An 8,667-nucleotide genomic window follows, 5' to 3' on the forward strand; every position below is an offset into this window, starting at 1 on the left:
GATAATTCAATTTCAACAATGATTTTTAAGATAATGAAAATCGACTAAGAGAATGCGCCATATGGAGTACGAATGAAAAATAAAAAGAATTTATTTCATCTATGGTAAAAATTCTTATTGTATTTTACAGTAAAATAGAATTAAGATTTATGCTAGCTTTCGTCAATGGTTTCGAAAAACAAATCGCTAGAAAACCTTCTTGTCTCTTTTACATCCTTCCTAGAATTCTTTAACGATTTTTTGAAAAAAATGATGGGAAAATATATTTTGAGATCATTTCTAATACTAAATGATATTAAGATATATTTTTAAAATACTGCCCTTATACCTTTGAAGGCCCTCCAGCCCCTATGAAGAATTTGGCCAAGATTTCGTCTCTAGTGGGAAGAATACCCTATAATTTCTTATAATTTTTTTTTCGTCCCCTATTTGAAAGCCAATGTAAGAAATTTGATGCTTTTACTTTGGAACAATTGAATTAAGGGCGGGAGCCCATTGGCTAAAAAAATCGACCCCATTGGAAAAAATACCCAAACACCACAACCCACTGAGAAATTACCTAATGATTCTATCTCCATTAGAGATTGAATGAGAAAAAATAAATTTTCTATATCCATTGGGATTTCGATAGAATTAATCATCCCCGATGACGGAGAAAGTTCCACTGTGGCTGCAAGACAAGTGTGTACGAAAAAAGAAAATTCAGTCACCCTTAAGCTGCATTTGATGAACTGGTCAACACGCAGTCAAAATCGGTTCATTAATTTGGAACGCTAGGTTTCTCTTAGGCTACGTCATATCTTCCTTCGTTTTGAGCATAAAAAATAAGTAAGGACTAAATATTAGACACCCCTGTCTCAGTGCCCCGGTAGAACTTTTTTCCCATAGTGGGGATGAAAATTTCTATAAAAAAGCCAATGGGGATAGAAAATCTATTGTTTCCAGCTCGAAAATTCCAGTGGGGATGGTTTTGGAGTGCAATTTTTTACATTCAGTTTTCAATGGGGATAAAATCATAGAGCAATTTCGCAGTGGGGTTGAAATTGTAGGATATTTTTTTCACCGGGGACGATTTTTTGGCCTATTTTTCCACCGGGGTGGGGGGTCCACCGGGTCTGTGACACAGGGGTGTTATTAGCACTAAGCTATTAGCACTGTATCAAATAGAGACGTTTTGTAACATGTTTTACCCATTTTAGAAACCAGTAACTGAGATATAAACAAGAATAGGTTTTAACTTGTTAAAGCACACGTTTTTTAACAGTGTGTACAAAGTTTTATGAAACCCCTATCTTGGAAAAGATCTTTTGATTTCTCAAATGTTAAAGGTTATAAAATATGTTACTTCTGAGTGTGCCGCTGAGTTTTAAGGGTAAAATATTTTCATATTTTTTGCCACAATTTGCAAAGAAATAGATAGCGCTGAATAGGAAAATATTCTATACTTTATTCCTGAATTTTTTTAAACACGAATGCTTTTTATTTCCTAATTCAGTAATTTATAGATCCTTGAAATATAGTAGTTATATCTAAAAGTACTGCTAAAATGGTTGATACGATATTCAATAAATTTTTACATTCAAACTCGAAATTTTACTTAATATTATATTAATATTGCATAGACTATATTGATTTAAAAACAGTAATTTTCATCAAAAAGAATTTATGTTAAAATTTGATGCAAAATATCTTTTGGTAATGTTAACTTCAACAATTAAGGGGGAAATAAAATTGGCATAAAATTCAGCGAAATGCAACTTTAAGGTTTTGAGCTGACTCAAACTGGCTCAAGTGTACCCAGTTTGAAATAAATTAATCCCTAGTACAACGAGGTGTAAAAAGCAGTCTTCCTCGGTAAGAATTCCAGCCCAGCTGGCACACAACGTTGTTTCAACGTTTATTTAACCTTCACAACGTCCATATAACGTTAGATGAACGTTGAAACAACGTTGTCTGTCAGCAGGGCTACTTTTTTATATCCGTGGGTTTACACTGTTTTTGACAGCTATGGATTCCTAAACCATCATATTATCAAGCCTGTCTTTGGCGTTCGTTATTCATCAACAAATCAACCAGTAGTTCTTTAGGCATTCTCTCATAAGCCTGTCTCAAAAACGTATTCCGGTTATTTGGCCTTGTTACGTCATTGTTCATAATTATTTTATCCAATGATGCTTCATCCATAGAAATTTGTTTAGAATCTGCAGCCATTTTGTTTTGCATGGATGATAGTGGTAACATGTCTCGTTTACCCAGATTACATTTCTTGCTGCATATACGATGTTGTTCCAAGCAGATAAACTTATCACTGAAATTTTGAATAGCAGGATTATTGAGGCATAGATATTTATCATTAGTGCAGGAGCTTCGGCAATCATCACTTCTTTTGTTTGGCATGCTTGCCAAGAGCAGATCATTTCTTATTGAGGCTTCATATGTGTTTGTGATGAACAACGATACCAGCAATATTGATAAAGCACCAAGAGATCTTAGTTTATCCATAGCTACCATCGTTTATTGATTGTTTATCTTGATACTTTATATACTGATCTAAAAAGAAAATGTTTTATAATTTAAGTCAATTTTTTTTATCTTCGCCTTTTGATATGATTCCGTCATGTAACGAAATACTGATCGAAACATACATTAAATGACAAACGGTAAAGTACGGGTGTTTTATGTTACTAGGAAGTTTACGTATATGTGTTTTTCTGCGACGGAGACGGTAAGGTTCTGATTAGTTTAGATCATGATGAAATGGGGGACGACAAGAAAAAAGAAGTTTTACTGCCATTTTGCAGGTCAGAACTGCAGGTTATTACAAAGCACTTTAGTAACTTCATCGTCCTCAAGAGTTCAAACACATAAAATCGCCAGTACTGAGTACCTACCGGGCCACTAATAGCTTTCTGATAGACTGGATGGCCTAAGGTAGACTCAGCTCCATCAAAGTCATCAGAAAGCAAAGTTCAGCCGCAGAAGTTGTCTACTTTAAACAAAGAAATGAATAGTCATTCAACATCATTCAAAAGTTGAGTCATATTGAAGTCAATGACGTGACTATAATACAAACAAAAAAATCAAAATCAGAACTCTGAGTCTAATATGTTTACTCCCCGCTCAAAGCGTAGGAATTGAGGAATGTTAATTTGCTTGAAATTTCAAAAAATATTTCAAAAATATTAAAACTTCAGTTACCGTCACTTTAGTATATCGAAAAAAGTTTGGATATCCAATCCCAGATCTCTACAATCAAAGATAAAGGTGCATATCCATGTACAGGATGACATCGGAATATGAAATATGCCCAAAACTATTCTAGCTCTTCATTGAAAGTGACTCTCAGGGCCCTCTCATATTTTAGTCAAACCATACCCTTGTGCTGTTTTGGCAGCCGTCATTACTGAGCAAAGAAGCGAATTAAAAATAAGATTGAGAATATTTTCCATTGTTGCACATTCTACGAGGGGGATTTTCAAACTGTTCCGTCTCAATGAAATTTTTATCATTTTGAAAAAGAAGGAATAGTGAAAATGTTTTATAAAAGATATTTCATAACAAAAGAACGAACGTGGGCACTCACACTATAAACGATGTTTTGATGAAATGAATGAGTGAAAAAAGCTTTTTTTCCGTTGTTACAGCATATTTCTTGATGACACGCCTAAAGGAACTGACGTTGGAAGATTGACGAACTGAAAGATATTTAGAAAATTGAAAAATTGCTGAGAAAGAAAGGCAATAAGCTCAATGAATACTCGAGTAGCAAACAGGAAAAACTAATTGGGCATCCCAATCAATCCCAAATAGACAAAAAGAGTTTCAGCTATCCCGATTACACGTTTTTTTAAAGAACATTCACCTTTTTTTGGGTTTTCAGAAGTACAATTTCCAGCCCCTCGCGGTAATTAGGCCCTCCCCCCGTTTTTTATTAATCTCGAAAAAAATTTTTAAATCCCCCTCCGTTTATTTGTAACCTACTAGGAGTAACCTAACTAGACAACATCCAACAGTCAACCAACAAAACTTGTGTTTTATCAAAATGTTCCAACATGCTACTTTTTCCATCCCCACTGAATCTTCTGACTTGAAAAACATGTCATTCAAATCCATAAAACCATTAAAAACATGGGAATATCAATCCCCATCGTGTTTAAGTCTGATATTTTTACTGCAGCCCTTTGTTTGACAAAATCCTACCAGGTCTGTGAGAAAGGGGGTGTAAGATGTGCTTCATAATTTCGCCACTTTTACCAGACCTTCCAAGACAACAACTAACAATCAAAGCCGTCAAAGCCAACCAACAAAGTCTGTTTTATCAAAATGTCCCAAAAAACGCGATATAAGAAATTAGAGCGCTTAGATAAGAAATGAGATTTGTTTTATCAAATCTGTTAATGACTTGAAAAATAAACTTCTGTCGATTTTTTACGAACATTTAGTAAAACATGTCTATTTGCATTTAGATCAACTCAATTGATTTTAGGGTTGACGACGTCACTCTGGAAGGCTCCTAAATATAAAAACTGATGTTGCATTTAGCCTCTAAAGAAGCTGTGAATTAAAGCTCCGTGACGATCCGAATAAAATGTAACTATTAAAGCATACTCAGCTGTTTTGTACGTACAACCTACACATTCTCCCAACTGAAACTGAAATATTCAAAAGTTGAGTGTATCTTTTATCAATGACTTAATCTACACCACGTACATTAGTTCAATTAGCGGATTAGTGACTATTTGATATAGTATCGAAATCTACAAACGTCATAAGTAAATAGAAAAAGTTGATAATAGACTGATGGAAGGAATGTATAAACCAAGGAATGTGATGCAAGATTTGTAAATTGACAGCCATTAGAAAGGATGCCATTGAAATAGGAGTTAAGACTAGCAACACTCTGTCACAGACACGGTTGGGATTTTCCAACTGGGAGAAGGAGCAAAAAATCATCTCGGTGGAAAAAATAACAGAAATTTCGTCTCCTACTAGTCTCACATCCCAAATTGTAAGTTTTAGATGAAAGTAATCCTCGGGATATTAGGACCTTATTAATTCTGTCCCTCTTTACACCCCTTCTCACAGACCCGGTAGGATTTTTTCCGCCAGTGGGGGTAAAATAACGGACTGAAACTCAATGGAGATTGATATTCCCATATCTTTTATGGCTGTGGATTTCAATTATTTTGCTTTCAAGTCAGAAAACTCAGTGGGGATGGGGAAAATAGTGAATATTTTGCAATGTGGATTGGTTTATTTGATTATTTTTAGTGGGGACAAAAATTAGATTCCAAAACTTTTCCACTGGGGACGCTATTTTGGCCAATTTTTCCAGTGGTCCTAGTAACTTCGTTAGAAGAGGGTGTCTTTACTTTATATAAAACGCTGGGTCACTGAGACAAGGGTGTCTGTTAAATATTACGAAAGAAATCTAAAGACACAGTATAGTATAGTACAAGAATACTTGCGAGAATACATTAGCTTGAGTCATGGTACAACAAAAAGAAGAAAGATGTCATTCAATCTTGTGATAATGACCATTTAAGGTAGTTTACCACGGCTTATTTGCCAAAGTATGTCTGATGATACAATCGAAATAGATTTCTCCGGAGGAATGTAAAAAGATGGAAAAACAGCTTCTTGAAAACAATGGAAAAACGGCTCATCATATACCAGGTCTCTTGCCCTTAAGGGAGTTTATGTCGAGTAAATAGGTTTCTTTTGTTGTCGCTATAAAAAATCTGCTTAATTATTGTGTTGTGACAAAATTCTTTTGTTTTAAGCCTGATTATGCGCAAACTTTTGGGGCTTATATTTTGGGTACACCTCTCCTATACGAAAAGGTACCTATATCTTCTTGCTCAGAATTTCCTTGTGATTCGACTGATATAACTGCATCATGACCGCACCATAATATGGAAAGCTAAAGCTCGAGAAAATTATAAGTTCATCTTGATTTTACTCGACTTCTGACAGTTTCACAAGAACCAATTTAATATCATTGCGTTAAGAATTTCTTTTGCTATACATTGGTAAAAATATTGCTCCTTATTCTTAAAAATTGAACTAGTAATCGGCAAAAAAGGAAAAACTAATTTTCATTTTTATCGTCAAATCATGTAGAAACCGTCCGATTTGTATGGTGAAGCCGTCTTTTCAGGACTTTCATTTAATGGCCTAATCAACGTTTTTACAATAGAATTTTCAATAGAAGTGATCATTGAACTTTGAGTAATCAGAAAAGCTGTTTTCTCTTTACATCCCTCTGATTTCTCATATCATATATCTCACATCTCCAAATATAGGAAGGAAACGTCTTTGGATCCTAACCTAAGAATGCTGTAAGAATATTTTAGGATGATTTTCCTTTAAAAATTAAGAATATCCATGGTGAAATGAATTTACGCCATAGTAACTGCGTAGGAGAACGAGCAAAAGCTGGCGAGAGGCTGTTGATTAACAGATTAGCTTTCAGGCCTTGCCACCGGCAAAGTTTCTTCTTACGCTTACCTAACTCCTACATTCATTTTTACCGCGTGATACCGTTCCAGCCCGACTGACGGGCCAGTCTACCCTACTCCATAAGAGTCAGTCAACAAAACAACCCAAAGCACAACCAACCATAAAATTGAAAAAGACGTGAATGAAGTATCCACAAACTTAACCTTCTCTTTTATACAACTTCTAAAAAAGTCAACCAAAACGGAACCAAAGCAAGACTTGAGAAATACCTCATTAATATTTTAGAATTCCCCTTTCTGTGTCTCAACCCTCAAAATTACTACGCAAAAAGCGCCAAAGGATATCTTATCTGACGATCAAACAGTGAAAAACAAAGAAGATTATAAGCGAAATGAAATTTCAATTTCAGATATTTTGCCATTTCCCAGCTGACACACAACGTTATTCCAACGTTAATCTAATGTTCACAACGTCCATATAACGTTAGATGAACGTTGAAACGACGTTATATGCCAGCTGGGTTGATATCGTTGAGATCGTATTTTAGTAACCTTCTTTCATAATACGAACGGCAATCTCACATTTGATTTAAAGTATAGTGGGCGAGCTAATACCGGAAACCCGTGATTAAATCTTAGGCTATCTATCCTCTCCTCTCTCGCTTTTTGACGGTTTTTTTCCGGTAGAGTGCTCTACCCAGTTGGCGTGATAACCCAGTTGGCGGAAGTTTTTGCTTTAACATCCTAGAAGTGAAGTTTTTTGCATTGAGTTTAAGGGCTCTGACCATAGTGAATTTTTAATATCTGCCACTTACAAAATATAAAGTTCTACTTGATGTAGCCCACAAAACTGTGGCATGTTATGCATATTTTGTTAGGCCAATTATCCGTGAGTCTGAAAATTTAAGAATCGCAATGAAAAAATTTGATGAAGAAGAAAATGAAGACTTTTGCGAAGAAGAGTATTTCAACTTGAAGAGCTTACTTTCGCTGAAGAAAAAACATTTTGAAAATTTTTTTGCGTTAGATGGTGTATCTTTTACCGAACTAAAATTATTGTTTTGGAAAATTTTGCTAAAAGCTTTTGCTTCAAAATCTTGAAAATAATACTTTTTGACCAATTTTTCATCCCAGTTTTTCATAAAAAAACAGCCATAACTTTTGATGCTTTAATTTAGAAAATTTTTCCGAATATTTTTAAACAGTTCAATTCTTTGCGGACAGTTTGAAAAAATTTCGAAACAAAAAGGTTAATTAACCATTAAAACTTAGCACTTTTTATAAAAGAAGGCGATGCAGCATATTATTAACGTCTTTTTAAAGTTCATGACGTAATTTTTAATTGCAATTAAATTCTTAATTACTCTTTTAAGGGGTTTGATTAAAAATCAATTTATATTCTTTGTTAAAAGTGTTAAAGAACCTGAAATATAACTTTTTTGTTCAAATACTAAAATCAATTTTCTGACTATCAGTCAGTTCAATGCAAAATCTCGTATTACCATATTTGGAAGAAACCATTGCGTAATGTTATATAATTGTTCTACATCACATATAATGCGCATGCGTAAATTACAACCACAAGCCATTATTACACGCGATTATATAGGTCGAAATGAAGATTATGGGGTGGTCACTCTTAAAGGTCGGGGAAGTGGTGGTTCCTTATAAGAAACATTTTTTTATAGGAATATCGATGTTTTATAAGAAACACTTCTTATAAATGTTGATGTTTTATAAGAAACACTTTTTATAAGAATAGCGATCTTTCCAGTTAGGGTTAGGGTTGGAGACCCAAACAATAGCATAATTATACTAATTATGCTATTAATGATGTAATCTTTACTATACGAGATTTTTCATTGACCGCCCTCTCAAAAGAAAAAGCATCGAAAAAGTGATGTTTCGTGTCTTTTTTTAATTTCAACGACTAGAAGCTTCTTCCCTCAAAAAACGTTGTTTAATTTTTCAACTTTTTTTAGATTTTTGAGAAACCATCCAACTTTTTTGACTAAATGCTATTTCGTAGTAACATTGAACTTAGGAACATAGAAATAAAAGAACAATTGTTAAAACGCAATAAAAAGAAAGAAAAATAAACGCAAACACGTACGCACCTGACATACAGAAATCTGTATGTCTGAGCTTATGATTTTAGCTGAAGAAAAATAAGGCGTGGAAGAGACTTCAAGTCTGTAATTCTCCT

Source organism: Clytia hemisphaerica, unplaced genomic scaffold (genome assembly GCF_902728285.1).
Source record: "Clytia hemisphaerica strain Z4C2 unplaced genomic scaffold, Clytia hemisphaerica genome assembly, whole genome shotgun sequence".
NCBI lineage: Eukaryota > Metazoa > Cnidaria > Hydrozoa > Leptothecata > Clytiidae > Clytia > Clytia hemisphaerica.